Consider the following 16,867-nt stretch of genomic DNA (forward strand, 5'->3'; position numbering starts at 1 on the left):
CTGGTGAGGATGTGGAGAAAAGGGAACCCCCATGCACTCTTGGTGGGAATTTAAATTGGTGCAGCCACTATGGAAAACAGTGTGAAGGTTCCTCAAAAAACTAAAAATAGAACTATTATATGATCCAGTAATTCCCTACCAGGTATTTACCCAAAGAAAATAAAAGCACTAAGTCAAAGAGATAAATGCACTCCCACATCCATCGCAGCATTACTTACAATAGCCAAGATATGGCAGCAACTCACGTAACCAATGATGAATGAACAGATAAAGATGTGGTGTGTATATACATACATACATACACAATGGAATACCACTCAGCCATAAAAAATAATGAAATCTTGCCATTTGCTACAGCATGGACCTAGAGAATATTATGTTAAGGGAAGTAAGTCAGACAGAAAGAGAAACAGTCTCATAGATACAGAGAACAAACTGATGTCTGCAGAGGGGAGGTAGGTGGGTTGATGGGCAAAACAGGTGAAAAGGATTAAGAGGTACAAATGTTCAATTATAGAAAATCAGTCACAGAGACATAAAGTACAGCATAGGGAATATAGTCAAGAATATAAAAACTTTGTATGGTGACAAATGGTAACTAGACTTAGTGGGGTAGCCATTCTGAAATGATTATAAACATCAAATCACTAAGCTGAAGAGCTGAAACTAATGCAGAATTGCATGTCAATTACTCTTCAATAAAATTCTTAAAAAATTTGTTAAGAATCTAAATATGGGAAGCCAGAAAATGTCACCCTAAGCTATTTTGCTTTTGTCTATTTTTATGTTTTTCTTCTTTTTATTTTAAATATATTTATTTAAGTACATGCATTTAATTACCTTTCATCTATTTTATACAGTAAATATGTCTTCTTGTTTTTGAATTACATGAGATATAGAAAAAGTTAATCTACCTCTGTATTCTTACCTCAGTTTTGCAACACGTGTATTAAATAAATAACTCATGTTCTCGTTATATTCTCACTTAAATTCCATATAATAAATTCTAATAAACATTTCTGGAATCTTTGTCTTTTCTTCAGCATGAGCAGTAGTAGTGTAACTTAGGAATGAACATCTGTTTAGGATCCCTGGGTGGCTCAGCGGTTTAGCACCTGCCTTCTGCCCAGGGCATGATCCTGGAGTCCTGGGATCAAGTCCCACATCAGGCTTCCTGCAAGGAGCCTGCTTCTCCTTCTGTCTGTGTCTCTGCCTCTCTCTGTGTCTCTCATGAATAAATAAATAAAATCTTTTAAAAAAAAGGAATGAACATACATTTTAGTGACTTTATGGTTGAAATGAAACTGTCTGAAACTGCTTTCATATCAGAGTTCTTTTCCAGTGGGAAACTATAGTAAAATTGACCAATTAGGTAAGAATGATAAATGTTATAATTTGGAATACTGCCAAACTCTAGGTATTAAAACAATCATTCGAGACACTTAGCAGAACACAAAATGTTCTAGGATGCTCACTATTATCATTTGGAACATTTTTAAGCTTAACAATATAGAAGTATGCTGTGTGTGAACTGCATATTTAGGTCATAAAATTCAATTTTTGGCTTGGTTAAAACAGTTAACTTTTTAATTGGTAGATAGGCAAAAATAAGAACATTTACAAAAGAAGGCAAGCAAAATAAGCATAATCTAAGATCATTTTAAATGTGTTAGCTGGTCATATTAGTATGTGTGTTTCTTACTTAATTATAAATGCTACACTCTTCTTTCATCTATTGATATACAAATAACAGTAATATGCATATTTGTAACACTTCTAAGCAAGCAAATGATTTCTCTGGCTAAATGATATCTCCCAATAGGATTACATGGTATATTATGTTGGCATGAATTAGTTTGTTAGGTAAATAACCTTAAATATGAAATAGCAATCAACAAGTATGCATAAAAATCACTTAAACGTGTATGATGTGCTTTCCTGAATTGAGTGATTCTAGTTTGTATATCTGAAATAAATTCCCCAACTCCTGAATAGGGAAATTAAAATGAATGTTTAATTACAACAATATCAAAGTTTTTAAATTGCATCTTTATTTATCATCTTATAGATGGCTTTTTCTTTTTGGTGGAAGATGCAAAACTGGTCTATTACAATTTCTGGATGTAGGACCAGAAATTCCTATAACTTGTGAAATAGGAAAATTGAATGTTTGGGATAAAGTTCTGGTATAAAGACATCAATCTGGCAGTCATCAGCCTATAAATGAGATTTAATGTCATGAGACTGAATGAGATCTCCAATAATAAGCGCAAAGAGAAAAGAGAAGAGAACCAAATACTGATCCCTGGGGTACTGTGACGTGAAGAGGTCTAGAGAAAGAGGAGCAAGGAACAAGTGAGTTATGGGCACAGGGGTAGATGTGCATGTGCTGTCTCTGCTGCTCTGGGGTAAGTCAGGTAAGATAAAGACCAAACAATGACAAAGAGTTATAAGAACTTGGAAGTCACTGTTGAACCTAATCAGACTATTGGAGGAGTGGTGGGGATAACAGTGGATTAAAGTATGTTTAAGAGATAGCTCAAGGTAAAAAAGAGACAAGTATAGACTTGTTAAATTTTAATCCCAAGGGCAACAAAGAATGGCTAGAGAAACAAGAGAAGTGTAGAGGCAAGAAGGGAGTTTTTGGTTGTTTTTAAGACGAGTGAAAATCTTTAATTCTTTCTAAAGTTCCTAAACAACACATTCCCCTCATCCAATCAAAAGCTCTAATGAGGAAAATTCATTGAGAAATGATGACCTGAGCTAAATGGAGGGAAATATTTTTGTCTAGAAAATGTGATACTCAATTAGGACAATCTTATTTTCAAAGTGATTAAAATGTACAGGGATTCTAACTAATAAAAAGCAGTGGTCAATTGTTCTTTTCCGTCATAAATGATAGTAGGGTAATGGGTAACCCCCTGATGATCACTATTCCCAGAACAGGTTAAAAAGCAAAGCTGTATCAGGTTACCTTTTAGGAAGGCTATTGGTATGCCTTGTAAACAAATTTTATGTGAGTGATGAATCAAAATCTCTTTGATATTTATTAATTGGTCAAATGCAGTGAGTTTAACTCAATAATGAGCTGTAGGGGTGATGTTACTATCTCCAGTTTAATGTTCAAATTGTGTTCTGAAAGGAATGATTTAAATGTCTGAAGTATCAGAATTGTATGTAAATATAATCTAATTCTGCTTTAGCCACATAAGAGTAACAAGATTTCTCAGAATTCCTACAACTTTTACAAAAGAAGCCATTTTGCAAGAACCATAGTGGGTAATTAATTTGAACTACCCATGGGGCCACACTCACGTGGATTCAGACCTGTTGTCCCACTGAGCCGAAGGATCTCAGCCATGTCCACTACTGGACAGACCATCTCACTGCAGGAGCAGCCAGTCACATTAGCTTTCCTGTTCTTCCTCCTCACTTTACCACGTACCATAATGTAGGCCTCGGGACCACAAAGAGGAAGGGATTGGAACAGCACTACTATTTACTCTGTATTTCTTTGCTGAAACATAGTTTTGAAGTAATCGCTGATCAATATCAAAATCCAGAAAAAAAAAAAATCCAGGTGACATATAGAAACTAAACCTTACATTAAAATTTAAGCTGAACTCAACCCATTCATACCATTAATAGAGACATTTAATCAGGAACAACTGTAACCACAGAACAAAATATCATCCAAATTTCACCTCGTATTAATAATTAAGGCATCCCAGAAACCATCATGAAGATGTACGCACACTTAAATATGGAGCATTGTCCTCAGAACATTTCCAAGTTGTTATGCGGTGAAAATGTCAGCAGAAATTTTAATTTAATTAAAATGGACAAATATCAGCTATTCACTTTTGGAAAATTTTGTCTCTGAAGACACATCTGATATGAAAATTTGCCCCTGTAATTTTTTTTTCTTTGAGAACTGCACTTTCCTGACAGCAATATGCAGTTCCACGCAGTTACACCCACTTCCCACTGCTTTTCAGACTTATGTAGCAGAAGCGCCACCAAAATACACATGCATATTCATAAGATGTCTGAAGCATTAATTCCACACATGGCAATGTACACTTGCATCTGTGGTTGGAGCTTCTAATTTGCAAAAGCAAATATAATGTGTCTAAAAATCTTGATGAGTGAGTCTTTCAAATTCAAGCCCAGAACAGTAAGGATCCACATATACATAATTTCAAGCAGCAATAGGCTTAAGTTTTCTGACTACCTAATATAATTCTCTCCAAGTCAGAGTGTCACTATAGGAATATGATTATTGCCAATGCTAATTTCTCTAATTTACTTCTTATATGTATTTCAGGTTATAAATATTCATAACCAAAGTCCTCTGGTAGGGTCTCCTTGCACTAGTAAAAACTGAATTCTACTTGCTATAATATAAATCTATTTTCTCTCATTCTAATTTATGATATGGCTAAGAAAAGTGCCTTGCAATATCTTTTCAAAATAAAGAAATAACAACCCATCTTTTCTTTCAGGGTGCAATGGTCTAGTGGTTGAAACATTCACAATAAAATACTCCAATCATCTTCCACATCACTGATTCTTTTTCACTTACTTCTTTCTCTTTTTTTGGTAATAATTTCACCAATAGTTCAGCTGATCTACTGTCTCTGCCCTTGAGTTCTAATTTTGCTTCAGTACCTATAAATGACATCTCCCTTTTACTCCTCCTTCTTGGGTGGGGGTACCTCCATGATGTGGCAGCTGGTTAAGCCAAGAAAAGCCCTGATTTGATAATTCATGACTTTTAAGCACAGAAATTTGCACATAAGTGTTTCACAAATAAAGAATTGAAGGATTGGCATCAACCTCAAAGTACATAAACAGTTTGTGAGAATCCAAGTTGTAGACTTGCTAATTTCTTGGCAAATTTCATTATGATAAAAATTATCAAAAGGTGAAAACTTCAATTAAACAAGCAATTGTTTTAACATGGTTAAACACGTGATATGCTAATGAACTGACTTCATAAATCTTGGTGAAAGAAGACAAACTGCTTCTCCATTAATATTTTGGAAAAGATGACAAACTACTTTGCTCAGATTTTGATTCCGTGTTTATTTGTGTTGATTTTATTATGCTTGCTAGTGGATCCAAACAAACACCTGAAATTGCTCAGGGTTTCCTGAGAAAATCCTATTGCCATATTTGGAGATCTGTTTATTTACAGTACTTATTTTCTCTTCCTAAAAGACTGCAGTAGCAAAGATTAAAAATGTTTATTAAAGAATCTTGCAAATGAACATAAAATGTTTAGTAGCCCAACAACTTGGACAGCACTGTACTCTCTCACATAGTGGCTTCCCAGGAGGCTATTTACCCACAAATATATGTGTCTTCCAGAAAGATACAAACTGTTTAAAGTAGATCCTCATTATTTGCAGATTCTGAATTTGTGAATTCGCCTTCCAGCTAATCTGTATTTGTAACCCCCTAATCAATAATCACAGGTTACTCACAGACATTTCTGGATCATTTACAGAGTGGCAAAATTTCTGAGTCCAGTGTGCACCTCCCCAGCTGACACTAGGCCTTGTTTCAGCTCTCATACTGTAAACAAGTGTGCTTTTCTCAGTCTAGTAAATGCCACCATTTTTGTTTTTTGTGCTTCTCATTGGTGATTTTGTTAGTTAAAATGGCCCCCAAGCATAATACTGAAGAGTTGTCTAGTGTTCCAAGTGTAAGAAGGCTGTGATGAGCCTTATGAAGAAAATATGTGGGTTAAATCAGGCATGAGTTATAATACTGTTGGCCATGAATATATTAAACAAGGTGTCTTAAACACACATAAGCAGGATTGTGCATTGATTGGTAAACAAAAATGTGACCAGAAGCTCACAGGAACTAACACTGTATTTCCCCTAGGAGCAATGAATGATTCAATATTTGCTAATTCAGTGTTTGAAGTGACTTTGTAGAGCATTACTACTACTAACTGTATTTCCAACAATTTTACTGTGATATACTGTTCCAAGGAGAGGCGACAGGGGGAATAAAGCAGAGTATTCACACTAGTTTAAAACTTTGTTCCTATATTTTGGTCCAATTTTTATTTAACAAAAATCTGCATTTTGGACTTTGGGGTTTATTAGAGTGTTATCTTCTATTTACAGTAAACAAAGAAACAGAAAATTTAACATCTTTGGATTGACTATATGACTTGGAGTCTAACAAGGAAATTACTTTTTTATTGCAATCCTAAAATCATTACTCTTTCCTTTTCCATGTCTGTCTTCTTATTTGGAAAGACCATGTCTCAGGAGAATGTATGATTTGCTGCACCTTATAAAACCCAAATGCAAAACTGTGAACACTATAAACTCTACAGACACATGCCATCTTCAAATATAAAAGAAAGAAATAGCTTTATTTTTGTTATTGTCATTGATGGATTTTTTTGAAATTAAGTCTTTACCAAATGTATAAATGTTTCCCTGAAGATATCACATGAATATCTTCAGGTTGTTTCAACTCTCTGTTTCAGTCAGTTTAGGAAAACAATACAATCCCTCATTCTTTTCCTTCCTTCTCCACACTTGCTCCCTACCTGATTAAGACCACTGGTACCAACTATACCTGTTTTTTTAAAAGTCACCATATGCCATATACATTTTAAATTTGAAGAATTGTTTTAATATGGAAATTAAAGATAATGGAATTAACATTTTTGTATAATACTTCTGTCAATTTAATTGTCAGAAGCTGTATTAATCAGCCAATCAATCTTTATTTCTAGAGAAACCCAACAGTGTGTGTATGTGCATATGTGTATTTATATACATATCAATGGCTCACATGAGTGAGGAGGCTAGTAAGTCCAAAATTACAGGACTAACAGGCAAGCTGGAAACTCCGGCAAGAGCTAATGTTGCATTCTTTCTTTTTTTCTTAAGATTTTATTTTTAAGTAATCTCTATGCCCAACACACAGCTCAAACTCACAACCCCAAGACCAAGAGTCATATGCTCTACTTACTGAGGCAGCCAAGCACCCTGATGCCACATTCTTTTTATTCCATAAACCTTCAACTGATTGGATAAGGCCCACCCACATTATTATTTAAAGACAACTGGTTATGGATGTTAACTATTACAAAATACAAACTACAAAATACCTTCATAGCAATATTAATATTAGTACTGAATGAACAACTGGACACCACAGCCTAACTAAATTGGCACATACAATTAACTAATACTATCTTAAACCATAAAGTTGCCTCCAATGACCATCAATAAACAATAGGAAAAAAAGAATAAATTGAGACAACAATCCTGAGCTTAAATCCCAGCTATTTCACAAACTGTGTGGTTTGAAGAAAGTCATTTTTTTTCTCTGAACTTCAGTCTGTTTATTTGCAAAATAAGGGGAGGCAGTGTATTTATACATATCTTTGGTGGTACTGTATAGATCTGATGAAGAATTCAGGACAATCAATCAATGAGTGGTAGTACTACACTATTAGTGTCTATGTGCTGTAAAACTGAGTCACAGACATTGATGTATTCCTGGCAGGTAGGAGGTGTTTTATAAATGTGTGTGGAGGGAACAAAGGGAAGAATGTAGAGAGGGAAGGAGGGGACAGAGGAGAGTGAGGAAAAAAAGAACGATGGAAGGAAGGAAAAAAAATAAGTAAATGAAGGAAGGGCACCGGGGTGGCTCAGTGGTTTAGGGTCTGCCTTTGGCTCAGATCATGATCCCAGGGTCCTGGGAGAGAGCCCCACATCAGAGAGCCTGCTTCTCCCTCTGCCTATGTCTCTGCCTCTGTGCGTCTCTCATGAATAAATAAAATCTTTTTAAAAAGTAAGTAAATAAAGGAATGAATATCAAGGTTCACTTTTGGAAAGAACAAAATCATCATAGTTGAGGCTACAGAAAAACAAATGAAATTTTTTTTTAATTTTTAAAAAAATAGTCCCTGTTTTCAAGCAATTTAGACCTGACATGTAGTAAATAAGACCAGTTTGCAAATAACCATAATACAAACATATTAAAAGGTGACTGCATCTAATGCGTAAATCAATTTAAGAATTCTGGTGTAAGTTCATACAAAAGGCACATTCTGAAGCCATGAAGCACATGACATATGATACTTGCCATCCAAAGACACCACTGTAGAAGGATCTAAATGTGGTTTTGTAGACCTGGATTACCTTACAAATTAATTGATAAGGACAGAGTGTTGCTAAATTTAAAACAATGCAACAAACATCTTCAGAATGACATTACTGGAATGGAACATGTAAAGGAGAACTGTAATTCAGTCAGTTGGGACAATGGATAAGAGATCAGAACCTGAAGATCCATTATTGTTTATATCAAATTATCCAAGGAAAAGAACCTTATCAGATGACCCAATAAGGCAACAAGGTTTTCAACACAACCAAGATGGAATATCATTCAAGACCAACCAATTCTTCTGTTTCAACTTTCCAGTTACTGATTCTGCTTTGCAGGTGTCCTGGCATGGAGAGGCAATACTCTCTCCATCCTTAAAGCACATCATTCACTATAAATTGGTAAACTATCATTCTAGTTCATAACAATTTTTTGTTAAGTTTTATTAGCAGGAGTTTATCTTCTAGGAACTATGGCAACACTGGCTGGAAGGAAAAAGTAAAATTTCTGGAGCTTAAAATTTGAGAACCAAAAACTGTACCTCAATGAACCAGTCATGTGACAGGCTGTCTTCACTGCCCTCTCTGTACTCCTCCCCAATGTTGGTCTTTGAGCCATAGTTGTATATTGAAGGCTGAAAAGGACCCAGCCCCTTCAGCAAAAAGACAGGAGACAGGAAGATTTTAATGAGCAAAAATTGTGAGTAGACAATTCCAGATGGAGAGAAAAGCACAGCTAAAGTTCAAAGATAGGGAAACACAATGTACATATTGTTTAAAACAGTCCAATTTTGATGTCCATACACAGGAAGACTGAACAAGAAAACTGTAAAAGTAATCTAGCCATTTGGAGCACTGTAAATGACCTGATTGGAAAACACTTTGTTTTCATTTTACTGGTGATGGGAAGCCACTAGTTTTGATTTTTCTTTTTTAAGCTGGTGAATACTAAAACAGTAACTATACTAGCATAATTAACCTGTTGAGAGCACAGGAGATAACTTTGAGGACAGAGTGACTAGTCCATGATGCTTACTGCAAGAGTCTACATAGGAGGTAATAATAATCCAAGGTGGAAAGATGGTTGTTTAAATACAATAGAGGATGTAAAGGTAAGACACTCAGGAAAAGACAATTATTGGAATTCACCAAACATCTGACTGGATGGGAAAGGTGGGGGATCTGGAAAGACTGATGTCCAAAGGTTGTGAACCAAATCTCAGCAAGTGTCACTGAGAGAAACACACACATGCCAAGGAAAAAAGTAGATAGAGTAGCAGGAAAGATAAAGAGGCTGAGTTAAACAATTTGAATTTGGCCTTAAATAATGAACCCAGATGCAGGTGTCAAATAGTGAGATTACGAGATTCAAACGATAAGTGTGAAACGTCGTTTGAAAGTTATGTAACAGCAAAACAGTAAGTTTTCTAAAAGAGCAAATGTGAACACATATACAAATAATAAGAAAAAAGGAACATCAAAATATTCTAATTAATCCTGGAAATTTTGGGAGAAAAGAGTTTTGAGGTATATTTTCAAAAACTAGTAATATACAGATAGGATCAAAATAAGGGAACTACCTTTTCAGTGGTGACACAGATCGGGAAAAACTGACACTAAACACTTACTAATCAAGTGTACTTAGTATTATATATACTAAGGATTTTTCTGAGTGCAAATAAAAATAACATACTTAAATAAATAATTAAATAAATGAAATGGACCTCTTATTTGTATGTAAAGATTTTATTTATTTATTTATTTATTTAAGAGAGTGTGAGAGAGAGCATGAGGAGTGGGGAGGGGCAGAGGGAGAAGGACTCTCAGCTGAGCAAGGAGCCCAACCCAGGGCTCCAGTCTGGGACTAAGGGATCATGACCTGAGCCAAAAGCAGACACTTAACCAACTGAGCCAGCCAGACACCCAGATCTTTAATTTTTAAAACAAGCTGAATCTCAATTCTTCCACACATCTTTTTCTTTCACTGTTACACCCATAGTTTGCAAATTTAATAATAAAGCATATAATGAATTTCTACCAATATAGAATGTGTAAATTATTTTTAATAAATAAGCTGCTTCTTCTGTTTCCCTTCATTTAAAACTATTAGCAAAATATGAGTAGAGAACTTCATTATAAATCATGGGCAGACTGACTCAAGTTTCTAAGGACTAGTACATCTAAATGGTAGGAATACTGGGGCACCTGGGAGGCTCAGGTGGTCAAGCATCCCCACTCTTGATTTTTGGCTCTGGTCATAATCTCAGGGTCCTGAGATAAAGCTTGTCAGGCTTTGTGCTCAGTGGGAAGTCTACTTAAGATTCCCTCTCTCCCTCTTCCTCTGCCCCTCCCTCCACCTGCATGTGCTCTCTAAAATAAATATTTATGTATTTTATTTTTAAAAAAATATAAATAAATGATAAAAACAGTATTTTTTATTTCACAATTTAAGCAATCTATAAAATAATATCTTAGTCACTTAAAGGTAATGTTTGTTTATGACTGAGAGATCTCACAGTCCTAAGGTGGAATTACAGGTACATAAATAATTGCAGATGCCATGTATGATGGATAGTTTTATGTGCCAACCTGGCTAGGCTGCAGTACCCAGTTATTTAAATCAAACACTAATATAAATGTTACTGGTATTTTGTAAATGTGACTAATATCTACAATCAGTTGACCTGAAGTAAGGAGATCACCCTCAATAATCTGGGTAGATCTCATCCAATGAGTCAAAAAACCTTAAGAGCAAAATGAAGGTTTCCCTGAAGAGATTGAGAATCTGCCTCATGACTGCAGTATCAGTTCCTGCCTGAGAGTTTTCATCCTGACAGTCTGCCCTTTGGATCCCAGACTTAACAGCCACTACAATCACATAATCCACTTCTTTGCAATAAATTTTTTTCTGTATGCCCTCATCCACACCCAAATTCTACTGGTTCTGTTTTACTGGAAAGCCCTGACTAATACAACATGATAAATGTCATGGCAGAAGTATGAACACACAAGGTGAACAATCTGTGGGGTTCGGGAAGGTTCCACAAAGGAGATATGGTTGAGCTGAGTCTTGAAGCTATGATACTATGCAGAGAAGGAAACGTGGTAAGGGCAGTAATGTCTTGCAGGTTAGAGGAACCAGGATGGTCAGAAGTCCATAGGTTCAGGGAAATGCCAATTATTTCTCCAGGTACAGTGGAGAACTCCAGGTACACATAGGAAATGGTCAGAAGCTCTGTCTTCAGAATTGTGCTCTGTCCAAGGTGTGATGGGAGGCACCAGGGAATCTTAAGTAATAGAGAGACATGATCTGAATTACATTTTCATAAGTTTTTTTTTGTTGTTGTTGTTGTTTTTAAGTAGGCTCCACTTCTAGCACGGAGCCCAATGCAGGGCTTGAACTCACGACCCTGAGATCAAGAACTGAGCTGAGATTGAGTCAGACTCTTTCACCTACTGAGCCACCCAAGTGTCCCACGGAAGATTACTTTTGTAAGGCAAAGTATGGGAGACAGATAATACCAGTCTTATATTTCTGCTGTCTCTCTTTATGAGAGGCAGTAAATGTTATAGAAACTCAAGTAAATTCTATTTTTAATTAATATTTATCATTGTAATTATAAAGAAGATTCAGAGAGCTGAATGAGTTAATACACTCCATTTAGTGTTTCATAAATCAAAATTCCAACTAACAAGCTGAGTCTTCCCTCTCCACAACCATAGAAATCTAGGGATTTTCCAAATATTCCACCCACCCATAAAAACAGAGGTATACAAAAGGCAAGGCAACAATCTAACAACACATGGTTTACACAACTCAACTGTTCAAAAAGCAAAGTTTTCCAGCTAATAATTCAGCACTTCAGGTCCTTTCTTGATACATGGCTGAGATACGAGGAATCATAATACTAGCCTGACTCTTCTGCGTGCTATCTATTAAGCATATTCAATGCCTCCTTTTACCACAACCTTATTTCAACAAAGCAATATTCAGAAAACATCAGGAACACCAGACTGTCAGCAAGTGTCTAACCAGTAGTAGAAGCCCAAATGTGCTCCTCTGTGGCCACCCTCCTCACGCTCCATCCCAGCTAAGAAAATGCATCCTAATTTTTAACACGGAGTTACCACAGCAACAAAATGAACAGTTAAAAAGCAATGAACTTAATCAATGCAAGTCATTGTTGGAAAGATAATCCCTTGAGACAAATCTCTCACTGCTAAGATTATTGCTATTTATCTGAAGTGTTTTCTGAAAAGGTAAGAATGACTGAATGAAGGCTTCAAATCAATGAGGTAAGTTTGTTTTTTTTTTTTTCTTTCCAGGAGATAAAGCTCCCAGTAGACCTAAGCTACACTTTTAATCATGACATTAATCGATAACAATTACACCCAAGAGAATGCCAATATAGGTTTTCCAGGAAATCACATAGGGTTTAAAGTGCTATACTTGTAGAAGTAGTCAATATTATGTATTGTAAAACAGAATTTAGGTTGATGACTTTCTATTTCCCTAGGGCAAAATTTTGGTACTCTAGACCCAGAAATATTAGCCTAATGTTTCTCAAACAGCAATGTACTTATGAATTACCTGGGGATCTTGTTAAAATGCAGATTCTAAAAATAATTTAAAAATAAAATAAAATAAAATGCAGATTCTGATTCAGTTGGTCTACGGTGGAGCCTGAGATCTACATCTTTACAAGCTCCCAGGCGATGTCCATGCTGCTGGTCAGCAGACCACCTGAAGTAGCAACGTGTCAGCACACATTACTGTTCCATCAGGAGAAAGAGCACACAGAGGCATGCACACTGGTGGAGAGATGCTGACAACAGAAGGATCTGACTATAAGAGAAATTCTACTTCTAGAATTTCAACCTTAATCTGCCCTCTTATAAAATGACTTGAGAAAAATGGCAATGCTAACTACACCTATCTTGAGGAGTAGCATTTTCCACATGTATTCTCAGGAACCCCAGTTATCCAGGACATGAATAGGTGTTGCCAGAAAAATAAGACACGAACAGGTGACTCAAGAGTCACATAACTGAGTCAACCAAACATTAAGGAATAATGGCTAACATTTGTTAAGCACTTACTATGAGCCAGGTGTTGTTCTAAATAGGTGATACGGAATAGCTCGTTTAATCTTCACAGCAACTTTACGAGGTAGAAACGATATAATCATCCCCATTGCACAGAGGTGGAGAAGGAAGCAAGGAATTTAAGTGAGCTAAGGGTCTCAGGGTTGGTGTGTGGTGGCGCCAGGGTGCGCTGCCGCCACCCTCTGGAACTTGAGCACCTTTCAGTGTTGATGGGAAGTGTCAACCGCCACAAAGTGATAACAAGTCCCTGTAGGCTGCCAACGAAGGGGGATGTGCAAGGGGGAGGAGAGAGGAAAATTTAAAAGTTAGGGCATTTAGCAAATGAGAACAAGCTGGAGAAAGAACAGTTAGAAAATGAAAGTAATGTTTGGAGAAAAAAAAATAGACGTATGAGAGTGTAATGTGGAAACAGGCAGCACCCACTCAGGCTTAGATGCCTGAAGAAAGGCCAGCGTGCTGGGTAAATAAACACCCAGGAGAGGAAAGCAGATCAAGTGGTGGATCTCCCCAGCCTGCAGGAGGACTTGAATGGTTTACTAGTACCAAATCCAAGAAAAAGCACTCAAAGACAACAGAGTCATGATTATTCTTATACTAATTACCTAATTTACAGATTATCTGTGTCCCCTGCTGGGTCTCTTTCTTCTTCCTACAGGATTGTTTGGATATTTTGCTTCTAATTAGCAACTTTGTAAGCCAAAGTAGGGAGAAGAGGAGACTATTAAATGGGGGGAGAGGGGAGTGTTGATTTTTGTTTGCTTGTTTAGTTTGTTGCTCTTATTTTGGGATCTAGCAATAGGGTTGGGAGAGGGAGTAGGATGTGAAACGAGCAATGAAAGTACATTCTTATTAGTCCTAGATTTCAAGCAACCTTCTCTGCCTGGACTCCATGTTGCTAGACCCAGTCTGAATTATGTATTCTGAGCTAGAAAACAGCCAGCACATCAGGCAGAGTATACCTCAGGTCAGGCAGAACTATAAACAAAGTAGTTGTTTGGTTAGATGAGCACTGGGACACAGTTCAGATGGTGCAGACAAGCATTAAAACAAAAACTGACCTCAGAAACTTCTGACATTCACCGATCCCTAATGCACTAAATATACAGAGATGCTCATGGAAAATTCTACCACTTGCTCAAGGAAAAGAAAAACCTTAATTGGAGACAAGGAACTGGCTTTCTGCATCCAGAAATGATCTGACGTATAACTGTATTCACAAGTACAAAAATTAAGGTAATTCTTTCAAATGAAACAGGAAGGGTCTCTTGGCCCCCAAGATTGAAATGTGTCTGAACAATTGTACTTACTCTTCACCATCACCTCCGCCTTGCTAGCACTGCTGCCTGGTATCTACTAGGCACCTCCCTGTGTAGGGTTCTAAGGTGAAGCAATCTAATTTTGTTATGCCAGTACTTCAAACGACATTTACAAACTTTTCAAATATTTTAATTTTATCTAAATGTTTTTCATCAGCATGTTCCTTTTTACAAGAATCCTTTATTGTTCCAAGACACAAATCATATCCCTTTGAATTCCAGATGAAAACATTTTAGGCCTATTTATGATTGTATTTCAATAGACATGTATACACATGTAAAGCAGCTTCAGTGTTATTTAAAAATACACTTCAATAGGTCTCATTGTGTTGATATTAGCAAGGCACTTAAGAAAATGCTTCCAGGTGGCAGGCACCTGCTCCGGCTTTGAAACACCAACCTCAAAACCTATAGTCAAGCACCAAAATGGGGAAGAGCAACAAACTATATATTTCAGCACCTAGCAGTTTTGGCAGCTCATTTGGAACTGGTTATTGCCAGCTGGGCATTTTGCCATTTCCTTGAGGCAAAATTAAAGTGGAAGATGCAAGGGTTTTATTGTAATTTTCCACCACATATTTATATCATTATGGGTTTTGTGCTGCTCTAGTCCCCACACAGTCTCACTGAATATCTTCTTATTATGTCACTGAAATTTGAAGCAAATATAGGATGATGCAGTGAAAACAAGTGGGCACTGTGTATAGTAAATGATTGCTGAAGATAACACTATGCCTATCAGAATGGGCTACATAATTTGCAGGCCCTGCGCAAGATGAAAATGCAGGGCCCTATGTTCAAAAGACAGGAGAAAAGTTCCATTAAAGGTACTAAAATATCAAGATTCCTCCTTTCTGCTGCAGTTTCTTCTCTCAACTTGCCAAGGCATTGTTTATTTACTAGTCCCTGCTGTGATCCCTCAGGCACAGGGTGATCTGCAAAGCAAGTGCTAGAAAACAGCCAGCTAGGCCCCCCACACACACAAACCACCCCCTCTCCCCCATTAGGTATTGAGTCTCCCCTCCCCTTGCAGCTGCAGACCAATGCTCCGTGCACTTCTAGGGGCAGAGAAGTCAAGTCAGGGATCTCCCTTCCCAAAGACACACCACCCCAACCCATCCCCAGCAGTACTGAAAATCTCAGGTACATCAGGCACCTACATTGGGGTAGGTGAGAAGTTTACCCCACTGAGGCATCGTTGTGACTCTCCTAGATGGGGACAACTGCATCAGTGTCCAGGCCTGAAATGTTCCTGGGATCTTGCTCTAGAGCCCACCCTATCCCTGCCAGGTATGAAAGCCAACAGCAGCTGTGAGACAGGAATGTGAAGGAAGAGGCCAGGTCTGTGGGGTTCTAGGGGGTGTGGGAATCAAGCAGTTGAAAGCAGAAGAGAACCTATCCCAGATCAGAGGCAGGCTCCATTATCTTGTCAGACTTCACTTACAAAACACAAATTCAAACATAAAACTAGGGATTTCTGTCACGGGCCCATGAAGCCAGCCTTGATTCATAAAAAACTCTAAGGTCTGTGGGCCTGTGCTTACTTCTGTAGCATATATACCATAAAATTGGACAAAGACATTAGCACGACTCCTGCACAAGGATGACACACAAATTTATTACATGTTCCCTATTTTTATTTTATAGAACTAAATACAAATATACACAAAACTGGGAAAACCTGAATAAAATGGGGGAAAGGTGGATTGTGTCAATGTCAGTATCCTAGCTGAGATATTATACCAGTCTTGCAAAATGTTACCATTGGGAGAAACCATGTAAACTATATAGAAATTTCTCAATTATTTCTTACAACCATATATTGTCATTAGCTCAATTTTTAAAAGATCTGAGGCCTATTAAATGGACAAAAAACAGCATACAAGCTATTATTACCAAAACTACCTATACCTAGATATATACAAAACATTAAATTGAATGTAATTTGAGTATGATATGATATAAAAGAACAATTCTTTAAATAACTAACTCCAATGCAAAATCTGTAGTCAGCATGTTAACCACATTGTACACTATCAAGAGGAATGTGTTCAGCTATATTTCTTATTAAAACTTCTCTTACCTACTTAAGATAAAATGAAAACACACAATCTAGAAACTATAAAAATACTCTAGCAACCAAAGTAGTCTATGCAAAAGCATGCCTTTATTCACAAAAGGGGGATAAATGTGTATTAAATAGCACAAAATCAACTTTAAATTGTTAAGTTACTGCACCCAGAAAGTTGGTTTGGGTACGATTTACAACTGAAAGTACATATGTGATGCTGGTACAGT

General features: G+C 36.8%; 1 protein-coding gene and 1 non-coding gene across 6 annotated transcripts in view; one reads left to right on the forward strand and one right to left on the reverse strand.

The window, feature by feature from the left end:
* The window catches only part of PRKD1 (protein kinase D1), a 323,586-nt gene that overhangs the window by 206,263 nt on the left and 100,456 nt on the right, over positions 1-16,867 (reverse strand). The window lies entirely within an intron of this gene.
* On the forward strand, positions 16,106-16,207 carry LOC144321392 (U6 spliceosomal RNA). The gene has a single exon (XR_013387055.1). It is a non-coding gene; the product is annotated as a U6 spliceosomal RNA (small nuclear RNA).

The sequence above is a fragment of the Canis aureus genome, chromosome 9 (assembly GCF_053574225.1).
Source record: "Canis aureus isolate CA01 chromosome 9, VMU_Caureus_v.1.0, whole genome shotgun sequence".
Classification (NCBI taxonomy): domain Eukaryota; kingdom Metazoa; phylum Chordata; class Mammalia; order Carnivora; family Canidae; genus Canis; species Canis aureus.